At 44.7% G+C, this 25,309-nt stretch overlaps 1 protein-coding gene across 1 annotated transcript in view; it reads left to right on the top strand.

The window, feature by feature from the left end:
• The window catches only part of LOC124775340, a 531,162-nt gene that overhangs the window by 462,827 nt on the left and 43,026 nt on the right, over positions 1 to 25,309 (top strand). The gene's annotated exons all lie outside the window — the stretch shown is intronic.

Here is a 25,309-nt window from a genome sequence, read left to right as displayed (position 1 = left end):
AGTTTTATGCAGGTTTTGCAGTGGTGCAACACACTTCCCTCCTCACTCAACAAGCTGGATTTCCTTGTATGTGCATAAAATCACAAACTTCTGCATAAGATAATAATTAGTTTAATGCTTAAAGTAGACAAATCCAAAGTTCTAAATATTGTAGTTTTTCTTCTAATTGGATTTTGAACAGTGAAACGCTGTTGAATTTGTCGCTTTTCGAGCTGAGATTCTAGTTTCTGAAATTACGAGGGGCGTTCGATAAGTAATATAACATTTTTTTCTCAAACAATTTTAGAATCAAATTTTCACTCTACAGAGGAGTGTGCGCTGATATGAAATTGCCTGGCAGATTAAAACTCTGTGCCGGACCGAGACTCGAACTCGCGACCTTTGCCTTTCGCGGGCAGCGCACACTCCGCTGTAGAGTGAAAATTTCATTCTAGAAACATCCCCCAGGCTGTGGCTAAGCGATGTCTCCGCCGTATCCTTTCTTCCAGGAGTGCTAGTTCTGAAGGTTCGCAGGAGAGCTTCTGTGAAGTTTGGAAGGTAGGAGACGAGGTACTAGCGGAATTAAACCTGTGAGGACGGGGCGTGAGTCGTGCTTCGGTAGCTCAGTCGGTAGAGCACTTGCCCGCGAAAGGCAAAGGTCCCGAGTTCGAGTCTCGGTCCAGCACACAGTTTTAATCTGCCAGGAAGTTTCATATCAGACAATTTTGTTTGAAAAAATGGGGGATCCACTGTGGGACGTCGTGGAATATTCTCGCTTAAGCCCTATAGGTTCATGGAGTTCCGCTAACTGACGGCTCTATACGTAACCTTCAAAATGGCGTCCGTAACGGAGGTGCGTTCCAAGCAGAGAGCTGTCATTGAGTTTCTTTTGGCGGAAAACCAGAGCATCCCAGATATTCACAGGCGTTTGCAGAATGTCTATGGAGATCTTGCAGTGAACAAAAGCACACCGAGTCGTTGGGCGAGGCGGTTGTCATCATCACAACAAGGTCAGGCAAACCTGTCCATCTCCCGCGTGCCGGCTGGCCGCAATCAACTGTGACTCCTGCAATGATGGAACGTGCGGACACTCTCATTCGATGTGATCTACGAATCACAGACACCTCGCTGCTCAACTGGACTCTTTACTGGTAGTGCTGACACTCGTCCACCAGTTGCTGTACTCAATGGTATGTGCCTTCTGGGTTCCTCGCCGCCTAACGGAAGACCATAAAGAGCAACGAAGATCTGTCTGTACGGAATTGCTTGCGCGTTGCAAGGTTGATTGTGACAATTTGCTGTCGAACATCGTCACAGGCGATGAGACGTTGGTTCATCATTTCTAACCAGAAACAAAAAGGCAATCCATTAAGTGGCGCCACACCACCAAAGAACAAGCTCAAAGCTGCACCCTTAGCTGGTAAAGTCATGGCGACTGTCCACTGGGACCATGAATAGGTTATTCTGTTTGATGAGCTCACTCATGGTGCAACGACTAACTCAAAAGTGTTCTGTGCTACCCTCAGGAAACTGAATAAACTTCTTCCGCATGTTCGTCGCCACAAAAATGCAAACTACACAGAAGAAACAAAGAAACTGGCACACCTGCATAATATCGGGTAGGGCTCCCGCGAGCAAGCAAAAGTGCACCAACACGACGTGGCATGGACTCGACTACTATCTGAAGTGGTGCTGGAGGAAACTGATACCATGAATCCTGCGGGGCTGTCCATAAATCCATAAGAGTACGACCGGGTGGAGATCTCTTCTGATCAGCGCGTTGCAAGGCATCCCAGATATGCTAAATAATGTTCATGTCGGGGGAGTTTGTTGGCCACTGGAAGTCTTTTAACTCAGAGGAGTATTCCTGGAGCCACTCTGTAACAATTCTGGACGTGTGCGGTGTGGCATTGTCCTGCTGGAATTGTCCAAGTCCGTCGGAATGTACAATAGACATGAATGGATGCAAGTGGACAGGATGCTTACGTACGTGTCACCTGTCAGAGACGTATCTGGGTCCAAAATCACTTCAACTGCACACGCCTCACACCATTACAGAGCCTCCACCAGCTTGAACAGTTCCCTGCTCACATGCAGGGTCCATGGATTCATGAGGTTGTCTCCATACCCACACACGGCCATCCACTCGATACAATATGAAAAGGGACTCGTCCGATCAGGCAACATGTTTCCAGTAATCAACATGCAATGTCGTGTCGACAGGTCCAGGCGAGGCGTAAAGCTTTGTGTCGTACAATCATCAAGGGTACACGAGTTGGCCTTCGGCTCCGAAAGGCCACATCGATGATGTTTCGTTGAATGGTTCGCACACATACACTTGTTGATGACCCAGCATTGAAATCTGGACCAATTTACGGAAGGGCCGCGCTTCCCTCACGTTCAATGATTCTCTTCACTCGCCGTTGGTCCCGTTCTTGCAGGATCTATTTCCGGCCGCTGCGGTATCGGAGATTTGATGTTTTACTGGTTTCCTGAATCCCCAGTTCATCGGTACCTCGGTGATGCTGTGTCCAATCGCTCGTGCAACGACTATAACATGACGTTCAAACTCACTTAAATGTTGATAACCTGTCATTGTAGCAGCAGTAACAGATCTAACAACTGCGCTAGACAATTGTTGTCTTACGTAGGCGTTGCCGACAGCGGCGCCGTATTCAGCCTGTTTACATATCTCTGTATTTGAATACGCATACCGGTATCAGTTTCTTTGGCGCTTCAGTGTAACTACTCCTTCTCCATGACAATGCAAGGCCTCACACAAGTCTGCGCATCCGAGAGATCTTACAAAGCTTCAATGGGTGTTCTTCCTCATCCACCCTACAGCCCCCATCTCGCGCTTTCCAACTTTCAACAGTTTGGCACATGAAGGATGAACTGCGCGGGAAGCAGTACGTGGATGATGTGGAGGTTAGTAACGCAGAAACACGCTGTCGCCAACGTCGGCTAGTAGTGTGGTACCATGCAAGCATACAGGCGCTCCCAGTAAGGTAGCGTAAGGCTGTCGCATTTAACTGAGATTATGTTAAAAATAGGTTTTTTAGCCAAAAGAGTGGTGAATAATACAGAGTATTGGGATGCTGAATAAAGCCAACTTGTTTTCAGAAAAAAAATGGGCTGCATTGGGTATTGAACTACCCCGTCCTTAAGTTCCATTGGTAAAAGCGGAGTTGATACCAATACATGTGCAATTAATATATCCATGAAAAGAAACTATATGTCGTTTAGTGAGGAGTTACAGTTTATTTGGATGAAAACAGATTTGTGCTACCCTAAACGGTTCTCGAAATATTTGAAGTGGACAGTTCAGTTGCATCACCCATTATATCATTACAATCTCTAAACTGCATTGTTTTTCATATTGAAAGTTAATCTGTAAATATGGTGGGTGATACAGCAATTTAGTTATCGTATTAGGTTTAGCATGCCTATAAAACCGCGGCGATTAACCACTTTAACTAAAAATCTTTTTTTTTTTTTTTTGTATTGACATATGTTCGTTACTGCCTGCTGCGGGGATGGGGGCATCATTAGGGATCTGCGTTGTTGAGATAATGCCTTTTAATACGCATTGTGTAGCAAAATACGTGAAGTATTCAGAAGACATGGTCGGATGTCAGTGTAGCTTCGTAAACGTACACACCCTCGACGAATATATTCACGATTAGAACTGCAATTCTGCATGACAGGGAAAACAATCACCAGAGTTCATTAGTGGTATTCGTGTTGTTATCAGGCCTTAATAGCGTGGGAAATGAGTGATCACTGTGAAGGATACGGAAATGTAGGCACTTGTGTGAGACAGCGTTATCAACATCTGACAGATTTTGGAGGAGCGTCAAAGTCGGTCTCCATTTGATCGGCTAATGACCGGCTAATGGGCTTCTGCAATATCCAGATTTGTGGGGCATTTTCATGTGACAGCGTCCAGATGTTAGATGTCAAGGGAACATGAGGGCACACATACTCAACGTCAAGAGTCCAGTCCACCATGACTGGCCACCACAAGGGTGGACCGGCGTTTTGTGCACCAAGAACTTTTCATCTCCACCTGCGATCCGAGCACAAGTAATGCACTCACTGCAACGTCCTGTGTAATCCTGCATCTTTGGTCGGAGACAAGCAGCAGCCGGACTAGGGAATTATCGTCCCTGGATTAGGCTGCCGTTAACACCACGACACAAATGGCTGCGCCTGGAATGGTGCCGTGACCGGAAAGCATGAACTGATGATGAATAGTGTAGTATTGTTTTCAGCAATTGCGGTTCTGGACTAACCCGGATGACTATATTGGCGCAACGACTCCAGATTCCATTGTTCCAAAGTTTTGGAGAGAGACAGTGGTGTTACTCCCGGCATCATGGGTTGGGTGTGACTGCAGATCACAGCTGATAGCACTAAGGGAACTCTGCCGGCACAACGGTACGCCACAGACATCCTGCGTCTTCGTGTGTTACCTCTCTTGTGGCAGTATCGCGGCGCCATTTTTCAACAGGACAATGATCTTCTCCACATGGAACGTGTCTGTATGAATGCTAAGTTACTACCGTGGCCAGCGAGATCCCCAGATGTGTGACTGACAGAACATGTGTGGGACCAGGTCGGGTGTCAACTCCACCCCATTGCTAGTATCCAGTATATCAAGGATCAGTTACAATATGACGACATGCTATCTGTTAGAAGAGCGACCGCACCCTTTAGAAATAATTACATTTTTAAATTTTCCTGCTGGCTAATGGTTTCGGTACACAGTACTATGTACAGAAACCGGTAGCCAGTAGGCAAAAACAAGAAATTGCGACTATAGACTGAAACATATTTAATTTCTCAGTTACAGCAAGTGTGGATCAGCTTGCATCAGGAGACGCTACAAGAGCTGTATGACACGCTTGCCAACCGAATCGTTGCATGCACCTACTGTATCCTCATACAGATACGTGGGTTTATAGTGCCAAGTTTTTGGTAAATTTGGCTTTATTTTGTAATCACTGAAACATCGCATACTCTCTCAAGCCTTGAAGTTTCATTTCGTTTCTTCCTCCCTCTCTGCGTACGTTACTTTCTTGGCAGGCAGACTATTTTGTGCAAGTTGTGGACCGCAGCTCGTAACTACTTAAACAAAGTCATTTATACGTGACATGAAGAGATGCTGACGAAAAAAAATCTTATCTTCTGCCAGTTCCGATTGTCAACATGCAACCGTCTGTCCAAGAAAGCCGCGAGGATGAGTTTATTCCTGTAGCGGATGTGCTGCCGTAGTGTTGTTGTATCACGAATTTGCATGGAACAACTTCCCTAAATCAGACGTTCAACAAATACTCTGGAATAAAAACAACGACGCGTGGATGGCTCCTGCAACTTATTGGAAATGCAAAACGCGGACAGTCTTTTTTCTGAAAAAAAAATCACCATGTATGACAAGACTTTTTGCTATCAATACGAAGGTACCAAAAACCGACACGTTCAGGAAATCCACATTAAGGGTCAACGCTTTGTTTGACATAACCACATTCAAGCCAAAGTGACGCGGGAGTTCAAATGGAATTGGGGGGGGGGGGGGTAGGAGGTCTATGTAGAACATATGAAGCGTTAAATCAACTATTTTACCTTTCCTTTTTTTACTAAGCCAGTCTCGAAACTGTGTCGACTGACGGACTTTGTAACATCACTCCAATGTGGAGTCAATGAACAAATAAAGTGTAAATGAACAAATTATTATAATTTTAGTCGTGTTACTGAGGAAGCAGTAGCAGTGACGTCATGTAGGCTACTAACGAGGCCTACGAGAAAGACGCCGCGGCGCGCACGTCACGAAGGTAAGCCTGCCCTTGCGCGCCCGCTCAACTCAGCAGACAAACTACGTTTCTACAGCTGTTAGCTCGTAACTAGGTGTATATGTACAAACGATAATTGCATCTTCTACAGCAACCGTTATTATGAAGTCTTACTCTTATTAGTCCTACAATGATCGGAAACCCTTAGGCCTAGTTATAATTTGTTATGGATGTACTGGGGTACAATAAAATTAAAATCATGCCGAAATGATTATCAGTTGCATAAGGCACCACTTCTTGTATGCAACGTGGGCTATTAAGCAGAAGAGACTAAATGCTATAAACAAGCCGTTATACCATTTACATTGAGTATTGATCTTAAATTAAGTTTTGTTGTTGCACTTGTAATCAGTACGACTTCATAATAGCAGGTTACAGTAGAAGAGGCAATTCTCGTTAGTGCGTACACGCCCAGCGGCGAGTTAACAGGTTTATAAATGCATTTTTTTCTGCTGAGCTGAGCGAGTTCAGTCTTACCTTCGTGACGTACGCGCAGCGGCCTGTCTTTCACGTGGGCCTCGGGCTACTACAGTAATTTTATGTTGCCTAATGGTCGCTTCGATCGAATATTAGAGTAGTGGCAAACAAGGTTTGTTTTACTAGCAAATCCTGATGTCACGGAAATAGCGCCTTCTGTTTGGAAGGCCTGTGTTTCGAAATCGTCATGATCGTCGATCATACTATGATGGCCCCCACGTATCTGCTGCTACGGTAAAATTCATGCAAAGTATTTTGAACTTAAACTTATGTCTCACGCTATGAAAAGCCGGCGGGGAATAATGGTGACTACATAGCAAATCTTCAGTGTAACTGCGTGGCGTGTGATCCGCTCGACGTGTTGTTGTATGACCAACACTGCGGCCACTGTTTCACCACGCTGGTGAAGCCTTCTTAAAATAGCGGCCAAACCATGGTCTTCACAATAGTACAACGCGCTCACTGATCCGGAACAGTTTTACTGAACATGACAGCAACAGCGATAACATAAAGACGTATGTATATCTACATCTACATTTTACATCTACGTGGATACTCTGTATGTCACACTTTAAGGGCCTGGCAGCAGTTCATCGAACCACCTTCACAATAATTCTCTATTACCCCACTCTCGAACAACGCGCGGAAAAAACGAACACCTACACTCCTGGAAATGGAAAAAAGAACACATTGACACCGGTGTGTCAGACCCACCATACTTGCTCCGGACACTGCGAGAGGGCTGTACAAGCAATGATCACACGCACGGCACAGCGGACACACCAGGAACCGCGGTGTTGGCCGTCGAATGGCGCTAGCTGCGCAGCATTTGTGCACCGCCGCCGTCAGTGTCAGCCAGTTTGCCGTGGCATACGGAGCTCCATCGCAGTCTTTAACACTGGTAGCATGCCGCGACAGCGTGGACGTGAACCGTATGTGCAGTTGACGGACTTTGAGCGAGAGCGTATAGTGGGCATGCGGGAGGCCGGGTGGACGTACCGCCGAATTGCTCAACACGTGGGGCATGAGGTCTCCACAGTACATCGATGTTGTCGCCAGTGGTCGGCGGAAGGTGCACGTGCCCGTCGACCTGGGACCGCACCGCAGCGACGCACGGATGCACGCCAAGACCGTAGGATCCTACGCAGTGCCGTAGGGGACCGCACCGCCACTTCCCAGCAAATTAGGGACACTGTTGCTCCTGGGGTATCGGCGAGGACCATTCGCAACCGTCTCCATGAAGCTGGGCTACGGTCCCGCACACCGTTAGGCCGTCTTCCGCTCACGCCCCAACATCGTGCAGCCCGCCTCCAGTGGTGTCGCGACAGGCGTGAATGGAGGGACGAATGGAGACGTGTCGTCTTCAGCGATGAGAGTCGCTTCTGCCTTGGTGCCAATGATGGTCGTATGCGTGTTTGGCGCCGTGCAGGTGAGCGCCACAATCAGGACTGCATACGACCGAGGCACACAGGGCCAACACCCGGCATCATGGTGTGGGGAGCGATCTCCTACACTGGCCGTACACCACTGGTGATCGTCGAGGGGACACTGAATAGTGCACGGTACATCCAAACCGTCATCGAACCCATCGTTCTACCATTCCTAGACCGGCAAGGGAACTTGCTGTTCCAACAGGGCAATGCACGTCCGCATGTATCCCGTGCCACCCAACGTGCTCTAGAAGGTGTAAGTCAATTACCCTGGCCAGCAAGATCTCCGGATCTGTCCCCCATTGAGCATGTTTGGGACTGGATGAAGCGTCGTCTCACGCGGTCTGCACGTCCAGCACGAACGCTGGTCTAACTGAGGCGCCAGGTGGAAATGGCATGGCAAGCCGTTCCACAGGACTACATCCAGCATCTCTACGATCGTCTCCATGGGAGAATAGCAGCCTGCATTGCTGCGAAAGGTGGATATACACTGTACTAGTGCCGACATAGTGCATGCTCTGTTGCCTGTGTCTATGTGCCTGTGGTTCTGTCAATGTGATCATGTGATGTATCTGACCCCAGGAATGTGTCAATAAAGTTTCCCCTTCCTGGGACAATGAATTCACGGTGTTCTTATTTCAATTTCCAGGAGTGTATATCTTTCCGTGCGAGCTATGATTTCCCTTATTTTAATATGATGATCTTTTCCCTATGTAGGTCTGCATCACCGAAATATTTTCGCATTCGGAGGAGAAAGTTAGCGATTAAAATTTCGTTAGAAGATCCCGTCGCAACAAAAAACGCCTTTGTTTTAGTGATGTCCATCCCAAATCCTGTATCATGTCCATGACATTCTCTCCCCTATTTCTTGATAATACAAAACGTGCTGCTCTTCTTTGAACTTTCTCGATGTACTCCGTTAATTCTATCTGGTAAGGATCCCACACCGCGCAGAAGTTCTCCAGAAGGCAGGCTCTTTAGTAGATTTGTTGCATATTCAAAGCATTCTGCCAATGAAACGCAGTCTTTGGTTCGCCTTCCCCGCAACATTTTCTGTGTGTTCTTTCCAGTTTAAGTTGTTCGTAGTTGTAATACTTAGGTATTTAGTTGAATTTACGGCCTGTAGATTTGATTGATTTATCGTGTAGCCGAAATTTAACGTATTACATTCACGACTCATGTGGATGACGTCACACTTTTGAAAATTTAGGGTCATTTGCCAATTTTTGCACCCTATAGATATCTCTTCTAAATCGTTTTGCAATTGGTTTTCATCTTCTGATGACTTTACTAGACGGTAAAACACAGCATCATCTGCAAGACAGCTGCTCGAATTGTCTATTAAATCTTTTATATAAATAAGGAACAGCAAAGGACCTATCACACTACTCTGGGGAACGCCAGAAATTATTTCTGTCTTACTCTATGACTTTCCGTCAGTTGCTACGAACTGTGACTCCTCTGACAGGAAATCATGAATCCAGTATCATAACTGAGACGACATTCCATAAGTACGCAATTTGTCTACGAGACGCTTGTGAGGTACTGTGTCAAATCTAGAAATACGGAATCAATTTGTAATCCCTTGTCGATAGCACTCAACACTTCGTGTGACTAAAGAGGTAGTTGTGTTTCACAAGAACGATGTTTTCTAAATCCGCGTTGACTGTGTGTCAGTAAACCTTTCTCTTCGAGGTAATTCATAATGTCGAATACAACATATGTTCCAAAATCCTGCTGCATATCGACGTTAATGATATGAGTCTGTCATTTACTGGATTATTCCTACAGCCTTTCTTGAATATTGGTGTGGCCTGTGCAACTACGCAGTCTTCGGGTACGAACGAGCGGTTGTATACATTTGTTAAATATGGAGCTGTTGCATTAGCATACTCTGAGAGAAACCTAATTGGTATACAGTCTGGACTGGAAGACTTGCTTTTATTAAGTGATTTAAGTTGCCTCACTACTCCGATGATGTCTACTTCTAAGTTACTGGCGTTGGCAGCTGTTCTTGTGTAGGAAGCGTCTGCGTATGGGTTTTATAATGCATTCTTTATTTACCTCTTTTGTGATGTAAATGCCAGCCATCAGAGACTAACAGCCTGCGCAAGCAACTTAATAAGCTAGCGCTACTAACAACGAACTGCGAAGGCGCGTCCTGTGTCCTGCGTGATGAAAACAATAATCTATGTTCGTCGATGACTGCCAGCTGTGGGGCAGCATCAAAACCATGATTGCCATTCTTGAACTTTCGTTTTTGACTGAATTGTTCAGAAATTAAATAACAAATAGTTCCCTCCCCCGAAGACAATGACTGAAAATGGAAATTACCTCCCAAATATTACCGATTGAGTAAGCCTCTATCACCCCTACAGGTAGTCTGGTATTTATTTGAAAAGACTCTGTACAGTAGGCCATTACTCGAATAGTTGCCCCAGCTGGAGAATCAGAAGTATACAAAAAATACTCCACGTGACAAAAAAATTATGCACCCAGAACGGGAGGAGGAAAAGGAATCAAACTTTACCAGTTCGGAAGATACCTGATGTTATGTTAGTGATTTCAAAACCTAGTCAATTTTACAAAGAAGTTAACAGTCTGAGCCCATTCATTAATATTATGTTGCACACCTTCTGGCATGGACGCGTGCAGGATTTGTTTGGAAAACGTGTCATAAAGCAGCTGTATCGTCTCCCAAGGAAAACTCTTCAACATCTGTTGTAATTGGTCCTTGATATCCATGATACTGACACTAGGATACAGTTGACATTCCACATTTTCCCACATGTATCCTATCAGGGCAAATCTGGGTACCTTGGTAGCCCTGGGTTTGGTGTCGTCCGAAGAGTAGGGTGCCAGAGCAGACCCTCAGAAGAGTATAATGCTGCCTAGAGCTTCGCTACGCTGCCGTAATCGATGGTCTACTTACGGCTCAGCAGAGAAATCCTCGGCCTAGTTCGCACTCAGCGATCACGTCGACAACAGAGTATTAAATAGAACATCAGTGTCTTAGATGTCTTAGGCAGACTTAATACGAGCATTATGTCCGTTATGCTTCACTTTTATTTTATTTTTATTTACACGCCAAGTTCCGTATGACCAAACTGAGGAGCAAAATCAGTCTCCTCCCTGAGCAAACCAAAGAACCCACCGTCGTTTCCGTGAGTGTATTTTCGTACGGCACAACAATGGGAATATCTGAACATCATGGAGACAGATTATAGAGACATCTAGACAGGCATTGTCCTGCTAAAAAATGGCACCATGACATTGTCACACTAGTGGCAAAACAAGAGGACGCAGGATGCCCACGGTTTGCCTTTGTGTTCCCTCAATCACTGCAAGCCGTGACCTGAAGTCACACACGATGGTCCCCACACCGTGACGCCACGAGCAAAACCGCCGTGCGCCGCCAAAACATCGGAAGAACGGACCTCGCCCCAGGTCGTCCGGGGTAGTGCACAACCGGAAATCACCACTGAACACAGTGCATTGCATCCATCATCAGTAGACATTTCTCTGCCACGGCACCACTCCAAACGCAGCCACCCGTGTTGTGGTGTTAACGCAGCCTACGCAGTGGAAGGTAATTCCTTACTCCGGCTGTTGGTATCTACCGACCAACGATGCGGTGTGACACGGAATGTTGAAAGGAGTCCATTATATGTTATCGGGAGGTAGGCGTAGTTGGTAAGGGATTACAATGTGATTGTTGCACAATGCGAGCTTGCCTGCCCTCATGTTCCCACGCACTCCAGCATGGGGTCACCGTCATATCTGAGTGCTCCACATATCTGCATATTCCACGATTCGACCATTTGGCCAAATGGAGACTCACAACGAGACACCTTTCAAACTCTGTCAGGTGGTGATAACGGCGTATCACATGAGTACGCGACATCTCCGTGTTCTTCAGAACGATCGCTCAACATCATCTGAAGCGTTCACACGCTTACGTAATCTACTAGGCCTGGTAACAACATTTAACACAAACAACACTAATGCACTCTGTCATCACAGAGAACTGCAGCTCTAACCATTTACATACCTGGGAATGCAGTCTGCGTGTACGAAGTTACGCTGACATCTGACCATGTCTTCTGGACACCAGTAGACCGACAGGAAGGAGACTGGGGCCGTGGCCGAAACGTCAATACAATTTTTTGCTCTTTTTTGTTTTCTTTTTTTGCGCCATGATACACCTCTACACCTAGAAAACTTGCTTTAGATTGTCCCCCAACGTTTAACAAGCGTTTCGTAGAGCTAGTTCCGAGGACAGTGCATAACTGCCAACTAATACAGATTGTCCGTAATTCTTACAGATTTATTACCTTAATTACGGAGTTACGGGAAGTTACTAAAATACGTAATTTTACAATTTGATGTTCGAAATAAATCGAAAAACATACTATTTACATTTCGCTAATCATATGCTATTAAATTTTTTTGTAGATTGTGATGATTTCGTTCCTGAGTACACAGTTAATCTCTCTGAATGATTTCATCACCACGGCTAACTAAAGGCGCGTTTACACTGTGTTGGAAACATGTTCTGCAATATTGTTGGCGGTAGTACTTGACTACCGATGTTCGCAACATGTTGTTATCATCTTGGCAAGACAAAACGAGTGTTCCACGGCAGTGTCTGTACAGATCAAAGGAACGTAGTTTCTGGCCCGTTACCACTAAATACCGGTACGCAACGCTAGTGTTTGCTTTTTCTCTGTCTTTAGTGGCGCGTGTATTCTTTAAGTGCGTTCCTTCACAGAATGGAGTGGACAAAAAGCAAAACTGACGAACTTGTAACACACCACGATGCAGTGAAGTACCTCCGGAATGTTCGAAGTCGTAGTTATAAAAATATTAAGCAGACACCTGACTCCATACGAAAAAATGCTGCGTTGCATGGCATCAGCCCCAGTGGACGCAGATAAAAAAAAGGTCCCTCATTTGTCAATACCGCAGCAACGACAACAAAGCCAACAGGATTTGTTATCAGACTTTGGAAAAGATTGTCATCAGCAGGTTATGTGAGCTGCCGCCTTACGATAGTCCTGTGACAACAAAAGAAATTTACGACAGTTTCTTTGAGACGGAAATAAATGTATGTAGGAGGCAGCAGTCAGTAGCAAACGTAGAAGTGGCAGGGGCATTATCAACAGCATGTTCCTCCGTCACATCCGTTGAAAATGTGAATCTTACTGAGGCTGAAAGAGTTTTCTTCATTGAATATGATAATTTGGATTAATTTTAATGCGAAAATAAAACTGACGCAAAAGAAATGGTAACACCAAGAAGTAGTTGTGCGGCATAAACAGAAGCTGTTATGCGTGATTCTACATATTAAAGATGATATCTATTCAAATTTCACGCCAGTCGCATAAGAGCGGCCCTATAGCGCCATCATGAGGATGCAAACCATGTTTGCCTTAAATATAAACTGTAATGGTCGTGAGTATTAGTTACCTTTGAGATTGGAGGTGGTGAGTTGATGTTAGTCAAGCGTGCCTTTAAGGTGACAGACACCATTATCGACATATCACTGAGTCCAGATGGCTCTGAGCACTATGGGACTGAACATCTCAGGTCATTAGTCCCCTAGAACTTAGAACTACTTAAACCTAACTAACCTAAGGACATCACACACATCGATGCCCGAGGCAGAATTCGAACCTGCGACCGTAGCGGTCGTGCGGTTCCAGACTGAACCGCCTAGAACCGCTCGGCCGGCCCTCACTGAGTTTGAACGGGGTCGTGTAATAGGGCTACGAGGAGCTGGGTGTTCCTTCTGCGATATTCCAGAAAGAGTTGGCAGGAAGGCAGCCACTGTACGTGACTCATGACAGTGGTAATCGCGGGAGTGTACGGTCGCAAGAAGAACAGGCTCCGGACGGCCACGTGGCACTACCGAGAGGGAAGACTTCGTGTTCGGCGTATGTCTCTGACGCATCGTACTGCTTCTGCAGCAGCAATTTGAGCAGCAGTTGGCAGCACAGTGACACAGTGAACTGTTACAAGTCGGTTACTTCAAGGACAGCGCCGAGCCAGATGCCCTGTACCGTGCATACCACTGACCCCGAACCACCACCATTTGCGACTTCTCTGGAGTCAAGCGAGAGCTCATTGGAGAGGAGGGTGGAGGTCTGTTGTGTTTTCTGATGAAAGCTGGTTCTGCCTCTGTGCCAGTAATGGCCGCCTGCTTGTTAGGAGGAGGCCAGTTGAGGGCTTTCGACCAACGTGTACGCATGCTAGGCACATTGCACCTACACCTTGTGTTATGATCTGGGATGCGATTTCGTATGACAGCAGGAGCACTCTCGTGGTTATCTCATGTACCCTGACTGTAAATCTGTACGGCAATCCAGTGATTGCACGTGTTGTACTGCCATTCACGAGCAGCATTCCAGACAGTGTTTTTCAACAGGATAACGCCCACCCACATACCGTTTTTGTAACCCAACATGCTCTACAGAGTGTCTACATGTTTCCTTAGCCTGCTCAATCACCAGATCTGTCTCCAGTCGAACATGTATGGGATATCATTGGTCGACAACTGCAGTGTCATCCTCTACCAGCATTAACCGTGCCTGTATTGACCGACCAAGTGCAGCGGACATGGAACTCCCTCCCACAAACTGACATCCGGCAAAATTCATGCACGTTTGTATACGTTCAGTGAACATTCTGGCGGGTACACCGGTTGTTAACGTATCAGCATTTCACATTTGCGATGGTTTACATCGTGCTTAGGTTAACCAAGGATCTTGCAATGTTAATCACTTAAATATGTTACCTAGATAAATGCAGTCCCGAAATTTCATAACTCTATACTAATTATTTTTTGCTGTTGCGTTTTTTTTCCATCAGTGCATATGATCAGTTACATATCTTCTTCTTCTTGTGTAGTGGTCAATCCAAGGATTGGTTTGCAACAGCTACAATGGCAACTTGTCTCCATTCTGTGCGTCTTTCAGCTTTTCTCTTCATTTCTTTATGGGTGTTACATCCCACATCTTTCACGGCTCTGAGCACTATGGGACTCAACTGCTGTGGTCATCAGTCCCCTAGAACTTAGAACTACTTAAACCTAACTAACCTAAGGACATCACACACGTCCATGCCCGAGGCAGGATTCGAACCTGCGACCGTAGCAGTCGCACGGTTCCGGACTGCGCGCCTAGAACCGCGAGACCACATCTTTCACGATTTGATCCATGTACCTCAGTCGTCGTCTTCGTCTTGGTCTTTTTCCTTCGACATACCCCTCTATGATTGTGTTCAAGAGTCCTTTACGTCTTAATAGATGGCCTGTAATTTGCACTCTTCTTTTAACAATGAAACTCCAGAAGCTTCCCTTCTCACCTGCTCTTTCCAGAACCACTTCGTTTGTGACCTTGCCGATACATTTTATTTTGAGCATGCGTCTATAGCACCACATTTCAAAAGAATTTAGCTTCTTGTCTTCCTCTGTCCCGAGAGTCCATGTTTCACACCCATAGCATTACACACTCCACACGTATTATTTCAAAAATCTTTTCCTGATTTCAAGGCTGATGCTCTTAGATGTTAAGATGTTTTTCTTCTTGTTAAAAGCAGCCTTTGCTTGAGCAATTCTACTTCTCACTCCTGCCTTGCTCCTTCCATCCTACTGAATAGAATGGATAATGTTATGGGGGAAGAATATAATATGAGAATTAATAAAGCAAAAACAAAAGTAATGGTATGCGACAAAAAAGATCAAGTGAAATTCCAAGTTCATGTAGGCAATGAACTGCTTGAACAAGTTGATAAATTTACTTATCTGGGCAGTTACATATATCTTCCTCATTTTTTTTATTTGAGTCATCAGTCTTTTGACTGGTTTGATGCTACCCGCCACGAGTTCCTCTTCCTCATTTATGGTCGTAAAATGTATTAAATACAGCGTTTAAGGGCCTAAATCAGGCTTCTAGTTCCTAAAGTTTTCTGGAGGGAGGGGGAGGGGGGGACTGACCACCATCCATAGTTGCCACGTGATTACTGACAGCAGCTATGACATCGATATTCACAGGAAAGCGTCTAGCTGATGTGGGGAACGTCGCCCAGCCCGGACCCCCGCCGTCCCCAGACACTTGTCGGCACCACGCCTCACGATCTACACGGCAGGCCTCGCCGCTCCGCCCTCGGGCTCGCTTTCACGGCCAGCCGCCGACGTGCCGCGCTCGGCAGCGCGTAATGAGGCGAGCCAATTAGCTGAGTTTCCCCGCCTGGACAGGTCGCCCGCGCCGTTCACTTCCCTCCGACGTCGCCTCCGTGCCACCCAATTTGATCGCCATTACCCGGAAGATATGCATGCGGCCGAAATAATCCAGTTTCTCTTGATCCTAATGCTTCAGCTATGTCCTAGCCAGACTGCAGTTAAAGGGTGAAAGCAGTTCAGTGTGTCACGCTACTACTTCGTAAACCGACACTCTTCTGTGGCATCTCGGACTGTGCTTACGCCATCCTGACTCGTTCCACAACACTTATTCTAGATAAGCTTCGTAGGAAGGCGGATTGCGACTAAAGCTGTCGACTGGAATTTGGGAGGCCCTAATAAATGTGTAAGTCTGTAGTGTCTTGTGGCCGTTGTCAATGAATATAAAATCTTCTGGGTTGTCAGGTCACGGCATTTCCTCTTCAATATTTCTTCTGCACAGGTATCACAGTTAACGCAACCAGCCACAATTTGTTGTAACCTAGCTTAGTTAGGGTTCTGTACCTCAATCGGTAAAAACAAAACCCTTAAAGGATCGTGACTATGACACGTTATTCCAAGTCGACATATCCGTCCCCACTAAATTAAAATTTGCATGCCATGCTTTAAGTCACCAGCTTCCTTTTAGGTGTTTTACTACATTCCTGTACTGCCTCTTTCAATATGTTCCTTTACCACTCATAACACATTCAGATGTGAAATTTACCGAACTATCAGTTTAATAAGCCACAGCTGCAAAATACTAAGCGAATTCTTTACAGACGAATGGAAAAACTAGTAGAAGCCGACCGCGGGGAAGATCAGTTTGGATTCCGTAGAAATATTGGAACACGTGAGGCAATACTGACCCTACGACGTATCTTAGAAGCTAGATTAAGGAAAGGCAAACCTACGTTTCTAGCATTTGTAGACTTAGAGAAAGCTTTTGATAATGTTGACTGGAATACTCTATTTCAAATTCTGAAGGTGGCAGGGGTAAAATACAGGGAGCGAAAGGCTATTTACAATTTGTACAGAAACCAAATGGCAGTTATAAGAGTCGAGGGACATCAAAGGAAAGTAGTGGTTGGGAAGGGAATGAGACAAGGTTGTAGCCTCTCCCCGATGTTATTCAATCTGTATATTGAGCAAGCAGTGAAGGAAACAAAAGAAAAATTCGGAGTGGGTATTAAAATCCATGGAGATGAAATAAAAACTTTGAGGTTCGCCGATGACATTGTAATTCTGTCAGAGACAGCAAAGGACCTGGAAGAGCAGTTGAACGGAATGGACAGTGTCTTGAAAGGAAGATATAAGATGAACATCAACAAAAGCAAAACGAGGATAATGGAATGTAGTTGAATTAAGTCCGGTGATGCTGAGGGAGTTATATTAGGGAATGAGACGCTTAAAGTAGTAAATGAGTTTTGCTATTTGGGGAGCAAAATAACTGTGATGGTCGAAGTAGAGAGGATATAAAATATAGACTGGCAACGGCAAGGAAAGCTTTTCTGAAGAAGAGAAATTTGTTAACATCGAATATAGATTTAAGTGTCAGGAAGTCGTTTCTGAAAGTATTTGTTTGGAGTGTTGCCATGTATGGAAGTGAAACATGCACGATAAATACTTTGGACAAGAAGAGAATAAAAGCTTTCGAAATGTGGTGCTACAGAAGAATGCTGAAGATTAGATGGGTAGATCACATAACTAATGAGGAGGTATTGAATAGGATTGGGGAGAAGAGAAGTTTGTGGCACAACTTGACTGGAAGAAGGGATCGGTTGGTAGGACATGTTGTGAGGCATCAAGGGATCACCAGTTTAGTATTTGAGGGCAGCATGGAGGGTAAAAATCGTAGAGGGAGACCAAGAGATGAACACACTAAGCAGATTCAGAAGGGTGTAGGTTGCAGTAGGTACTGGGAGATGAAGAAGCTTGCACAGGATAGAGTAGCATGGAGAGCTGCATCAGACCAGTCTCAGGACTGAAGACAACAACAACAACAACATTTCTTCTGCACTATCGAAGTATCGACACCTCTGATGGAGTCTTGTCAACGATCTTCTGGTGGTCACGGTTAGCTAAACACTGACAAAGACCAGTGTCACGTTCACTTGTAAAAAGGAGTTTCGCCATACGTGCGGAAAACCTCCTTTTTATAACCGAACGCAACACTGGTCCTTGACAGTGTTTAGGTAACCATGAACACAAAAATATCTAGACGGAATTCCCCGCAAGAGGCTCGAAGCGCCGTAGTCAAAAAGAACTGAACATCAGGTGGCCTAACAACCTGGAAGATGTTACCCTCAGTAATAAACATGCATCACGCAACCAGCCACAATTTGTTGTAACCTAGTTAGGGTTCTGTACCTCAATCGGTAAAAACAGAACCCTTAAGCCAGCCGGAGTGGCCGTGCGGTTCTAGGCGCTACAGTCTTGAACCGCGCGACCGCTACAGTCGCAGGTTCGAATCATGCCTCGGGCATGGATGTGTGTGATGTCCTTAGGTTAGTTAGGTTTAATTGGTTCTAAGTTCTAGGGACTAATGACCTCAGCAGTTGAGTCCCATAGTGCTCAGAGCCATCCGTTATATTGTCTGGTGTCGCTTTGGCATTGACTTATGTTCTACCGCACCTAGCTCGGCCGCCGTTTTCTAAAACTGTTACATGGTACTTCTTTTTTCCCTTTCTCATCTGTACTATTACATGTAAAAATTATTATTAGCTCCGGTCCCTTGTTTGTTTTCAGTATCAAACCTGATGATGGGCATGTAATAGCCTGAAACCGGTCGTGATATAAGCAGTGCAAAATTTAAAAAAACTCACAACTGAAGCGGTACTTTCAATCCCTGCTACAGTGTCCAGTTGCGGATATTCCTCCAGTAGGATGGTTTGCTCACTGGATCACTTTTTTATCAGTCTGTCAGTCCGTCTGTTCTCGGCAACGGGTAGAGATAACGCTTTGAAATTTATGACACATTCTAAGGTCTACGGTCTTTTGGCAACGTTAAAAATTTAAGCTTCTACTTCAACACAATCAAAAGATACCGCCATCGATTTAACATATTTTGATATCTTGCCAGTATCGATATCAATAACAGGCAAAAATCGTCGACATTCTCAGTTCCCGGGATGAATGAATTATTTACACTACTGGCCATTAAAATTGCTACACCAAGAAGAAATGTAGATGATAAACGGGTATTCATTGGACAAATATATTATACTAGAACTGACATATGATTACATTTTCACTCAATTTGGGTGCACAGATCCTGAGAAATCAGCACCCAGAACAACCACCTCTGGCCGTAATAAAGGCCTTGATACGCCTGGGCATTGAGTCAAACAGAGCTTGGATGGCGTGTACAGGTACAGCTGCCCATGCAGGTTCAACAAGATACCACAGTTCATCAAGAGTAGTGACTGGCGCATTGTGACGAACCAGTTGCTCGGCCACCATTGACCAGACGTTTTCAATTGGTGAGAGATCTGGAGAATGTGCTGGCCAGGGCAGCAGTCGAACATTTTCTGTATCCAGAAAGGCCCGTACAGGACCTGCAACATGCGGTCGTGCATTATCTTGCTGAAATGTAGGGTTTCACAGGGATCGAATGAATGGTAGAGCCATGGGTCGTAACACATCTGAAATGTAACGTCCACTGTTCAAAGTGCCGTCAGTGCGAACAAGAGGTGACCGAGACGTGTAACCAATGGCACCCCATACCATCACGCCGGGTGAAACGCCAGCGATGTTGCCAAACACGGATGCGACCATAATGATGCTGCAAACAGAACCTGGATTCATCCGAAAAAATGACGTTTTGCCATTCGCGCACCCAGGTTCGTCGTTGAGCACACCATCGCAGGCGCTCCTGTCCGTGATGCAGAGTCATGGGTAACCGCAGCCATGGTATGCGAGCTGATAGTCAATGGTGCTGCAAACGTCTTCGAACTGTTCGTGCAGATGGTTGTTGTCTTGCAAACGTCCCCATCTGTTGACTCAGGGATCGAGACGTGGCAGCACGATCCGTTACAGCCATACGGATAAAATGCCTGTCATCTCGACTGCTAGTGATGCGAGGCCGTTGGGATCCAGCACGGCGTTCCGTAATACCCTCTTGAACCCACGGACTCCATATTCTGCTAACAGTCATTGGATCTCGACCAACGCGAGCAGCAACGTCGCGATACGATAAACCGCAACCGCGATAGGCTACAGTCCGACCTTTTCCAAAGTCGGAAACGTGATGATACGCATTTTTCTTCCTTACACGAGGCATCACAACAACGATTCACCAGGCAGCGCCGGTCAACTGCTGTTTGTGTATGAGTAATGGGTTGGAAACTTACCTCATGTCAGCACGTTGTAGGTGTCGCTACCGGGGCCAACATTGTGTGAATGCTCTGAAAATCTATTTATTTGCATATCATAGCATCTTCTTCCTGTCGGTTAAATTTCGCGTCTGTAGCACGTCATCTTCGCAGTGTAGCAGTTTTAATGGCCAGTAGTGTATATGCATAATTAAATTTGTGCGGAACCCTCAGTGCTCGAGTCACACGTATCCGGACTTTTTTTTATCAGTGTCACGTATTATCAGGTGTACTCTCATAATCCAGCATTCAGTTAACGGCCACAGAAAAATATACAATGGTGTGCAAAGCTTAAGGACGAAAGCAACTTCAGCATGATGTACCACTGCTAAATAGCACAGCTCGATCGAACTAGGAAGAACTGCTACAGTATAGTACGGAAGGTAAATGAAAGAAGCACACAACGAGCAGAACAGATATGACGCTTTTATTCAAAGACAATAATTACACTGAAGTCATCGCGGTTCAAGATGGTCCCCTCGACATTACAAAAGACGGGACATGCTTCTGAATAGGATGTGTGATAACCACAACGATTATCGATGGTCTGCTGCGTGCTTCCATGCTGGCCACATGGTTGATACGGAGTTCATCTGTTAGGGCTTTGTTCTAATGACTGCCGCCTCAATTCGTGTATCATATCCGTGTCACTCTCTCCCCTACCTCGCGATAATACAAAACGAGCTACCCTTCTTTTAACTTTTTCGATGTCCTTCTACGAGCCTATATGATGCAGATCCACACCGTACAACAGTACTCCTGAAGTGGGCGGACAATCTTAGTGTAAGTAGTCTCTGTAGTAGACCTGTTACATTTTCTAAGCATTCTTCCAGTAAACCACAGCATTTGGTTTGATTTCCCCACAACATTATCTGTGTGATCGTTCCAACTAAAGTTATTCGTAATTGTAATCCCTAAGTATTTAGTTCAGTTTACACCCTCCGCATTTGTGTGATTTATCGTGTAACTGAAATTTAACGGATTCTTTTTAGAGCTCGTGTGGACGACTTCATACTTTACATGATTTGAAGTCAACTGCTACTTTTTGCACCGTACAGACATCTTTTCTAAATTACTGTGCAGTTCGTTTTGATTATCTGAAGACTTTACATGACGGTATTCCACAGCATCAGCTGCAGACAATCTAAGAAGATTGCTCATATTGTCTCCTATATCGTTTATGTAGATCAGGTTCAAACGGTTCAAATGGCTCTGAGCACTATGGGACTTAACATCTGTGGTCATCAGTCCCTTAGAACTTAGAACTACTTAAACCTAACTAACCTAAGGACATCACACACATCCATGCCCGAGGCAGAATTCGAACCTGCGACCGTAGCAGTCGTGCGGTTCCGGACTGAGCGCCTAGAACCGCAAGACCACCGCGGCCGGCTATGTGGATCAGGAACAACACAGGGCCTTCAACACTTCCTTGAGTAATGCCACATATTACTTCTATTTTACTTGATGGCCGCCCGTCAGTTATTATGAATAGTGACCTTTCTGACGGGATACGGATCCTGTACTATACTGTAGCATTTATTTGATGGCCGCCCGTCAGTTATTACGAATAGTGACCTTTCTGACGGGATACGGATCCTGTACTATACTGTAGCATTTATTTCTGTGTGTGGTCCAAGTTTCATCGAGGTATGTTACTTGGCAGAGGCACATCTTGCGGAAGTTACGAACGTCCTTAACTTTTGTACACCAGTGTATATGACTTAGCCTGTACTGAGAAACGCCTGATCTGGGCAACGTGACTGAGACGCTGCAACTTACCGCCAGGCAGAAGAAACTGACGAACATCAAGTGAAAATATAAAAATCAAACTTTATACTAATAAATCCATTCAGTATCGGCCCTCACTGTACAAACATTTAATTAGTTACTCATTGCGCCAACCAGTATAGGACGCCTTCTTCTCGTATACGCCGTTTCTTCCGTCACTGTAAATTATAGCGAGGTGACGCAGTGTGTAAACGTACGACTCACCTCAGCCAGTAGCGGTGTAGCTTTTCTTCTCTCTCTGAACTGCAGCACGGCTAGTGTGGTCGATAGGCATTTATTAAGTTAAATTTCTGCGGCTGTAGAATGGATGCTTGTGGTCGCGTTAAAGCGCATGTAAAACAGCTAGTGCCAACAGTAAAACGAAATGATATCGCGACTGATGTACGTCGAATGTATCTCACGTTGACTATCTCATGTGTCTCGAAGAATTATCGTTCGTAATGGACTTACGTCTATGCACACAATTATGATTTCAGCAGCGTACACGTAAAAGACAGGAATCGTAATGACTAATATTTAATAACAAATTCCATAATGGTCGTAATGTTTCCAGACACTAACAGTACATACTCATAGTAATAACTAGATGTGATCGTGTTGGTTGGAGCACACAGTCGTTGTTGGTTGCCGTATTACTAGACTGATAGCCATAGATCATGTGAATATGTATCACATACTGCAACTTATTTATTTCGGTATATAAGGAAATGTTCCGGAGAAAAAATCTGAGGTGTGAGATCATCTACTATATAAACAGTCCTTTTGGCAAAAATTAGTTAAATTGTGATGGTTTACTAGTAGGGAGCTCGCAAGTGGTAAGACTCGCATTACAGAGGACAGTGATTCAGATCCCTCTTCGGCCAACGTGATTTTGAATTTCTGTGGTTTCTCTAGTTGCTGGAAGAGTTCGTTGAAAAAGGACACGGTCGATATCCTTCCCAAATTTTCCCTAATCCGAGCTGGTGCTTCGTCTCCAATGACCTTGTTGGTGACAGGACTCTAAGCCGTGATTTTCCTTCCTATCTGCCTGTATGCGACTTCAATTCGGCGATCACTAAGACATGTGTTTTTGTATTGTCATAATATCGTGATCACCTCGAAACACATAGCAGTAAAGGGAAAGGTCTAAGCAAACTATCACAAAAATTGTGAATTGTGAGTAGAGCCGGAGTCACCTAGGACTACAGTAAAAGCTTGAAATTCCGCTAAAATTCCTCCACGTATGCTGCTGCATCATCATATAAAATACTGAAAATGCTAAAACAACCCACGTTTCACCTAGTTGCTGAGGCCTTCCTCAGGGTGTACCTAAGGAAGGTTGTTGTCACACGACCGAAATATCGGTAATTTTTGTGTGCGAAACATTTAGTATGATGATATGGCTATACACAGAATGATTTTAATGAAACTGACAGGGGAAACCTTGTAAGTAGGCTGTTTATGTTTTCTCTATGTAAGTAGGCTGTTTATGTTTTCTTATTGGCAACGTTACGTAGCGCTCAATATGAAAATCACTGGCTGTGCTGTGTGCAGTCTGTGGCTGCTTTGCATTGTTGTAATACTCGCCATTGTAGTGTTAGGCAGCTGGCTGTGAACAGCGCGTAGCGTTGCGCAGTTGGAGGTGAGCCGCCAGCAGTGGTGGATGTGGGGAGAGAGATGGCGGAGATTTGTAATTTGTCATGAACTGCTATATTTATACATGATGATATCAAGGTAAATACATTGTTTGTTCTCTATTAATATCTTTCATTTGGTAACTATGCCTATCAGTAGTTAGTGCCTTCAGTAGTTTGAATCTTTTATTTAGCTGGCAGTAGTGGCGCTCGCTGTATTGCAGTAGCTTGAGCAGCGAAGATTTTTGTGAGGTAAGTGATTTGTGAAAGGTATAGTTTAATGTTAGTCAGGGCCATTCTTTTGTAGGGATTTTTGAAAGTCAGATTGCGTTGCGCTAACAAAATATTGTGTGTCAGGTTAAGCACAGTCATGTATAATTGTTCAAAGGGGACGTTTCAACTTCAACCTACGTATTTAAAGACATAAAATGTTTTGTACTTCTATTGTACTTTATACGTCATCGTCGATATCATCTTGTTGGCTTTATACAGATTCTTTGATAAGTGATTTCATTTATTGTAATGTATTTATAATTTGACTGACTGTAGTGAGACCAAGATGTAGAGCACCCAGTACGTCGAGGTTTTGTTTTGTTGGTCTTTTCTGTCCGTGCATGTCGACTAAGATAAGGGCGCATGAAAGAAGATGCAAGATAGCGAGGCACCGTATCAAGTTGTGGAGCGTGTCAGAATGAACTCATGCAACACCAGATTCCAAAACAATAAAATAAGTACCATTTTAAGCTGTGCTCAGAGCTGCCGACGAACGGAACCAAGAATGTCAGCGTTATTGTAGACAAACGCAGTAGTTATTGCGGGCCTAGTGCGAATTGGAATAACTGTTTTGAAAAATATCGAGGAAGGCGCTACGTAAAACCCTTTCTTCACCTTCGAAACAATGAATGGCGGCAGTTCTCTAGTTAAGTGTTTTAAGGTCATATGTGGCCAGTGATTTCTCAGTGGAACAATGCTTTACCACTGTTGCTAATACAGTTTAGTGCTTTTTTTTCTATAATGATTCAGGAGTGGCTATATGATTGGTTGCCGTATTACGAGACTGACAGCCATAGATCATGTGAAAATGTATCACATACAGCGACTTATTTGTTTCGGTACAGAAAGAGGTGTTCCGGAGAAAAAAATCTGGAACCTTACACCAATATCATCATAAAATTTTCGATCAGCTCAACAATATTTCAAATAACACCTTTGAATTCCTTTAAGGAACTAGAGATGAAGTATAAATCTAATTGATTCAAATAACACCCCAAGTTATCGAGTGTTTAATCCTTTAGTTACAAAAAATGCAATAAATCAGAGTGGGCAGACGAGGGAGGAGGGGGGGGGGTTGCGACTAACAAATACACAGGGTTTCTAGGTTACTTCACAAGACTAGAAAATGACAACACTATCGTATCAAGCTTAGGAGAAAGTACATAGAGCTATACATGGTGATTCTGGACGTCAGTGACAATTTCTAAGAGTTATTTCTTTCTCAAGCTGTCATTATATTCCGGTTTTGCTGTTACGTACATTTGAGTATCGTGCAGCATTACTAATGCCAGAGATGCAGAAA

The sequence above is a fragment of the Schistocerca piceifrons genome, chromosome 2 (assembly GCF_021461385.2).
Source record: "Schistocerca piceifrons isolate TAMUIC-IGC-003096 chromosome 2, iqSchPice1.1, whole genome shotgun sequence".
Lineage (NCBI taxonomy): Eukaryota > Metazoa > Arthropoda > Insecta > Orthoptera > Acrididae > Schistocerca > Schistocerca piceifrons.
This window is presented reverse-complemented; position numbering and strand designations above follow the sequence as displayed.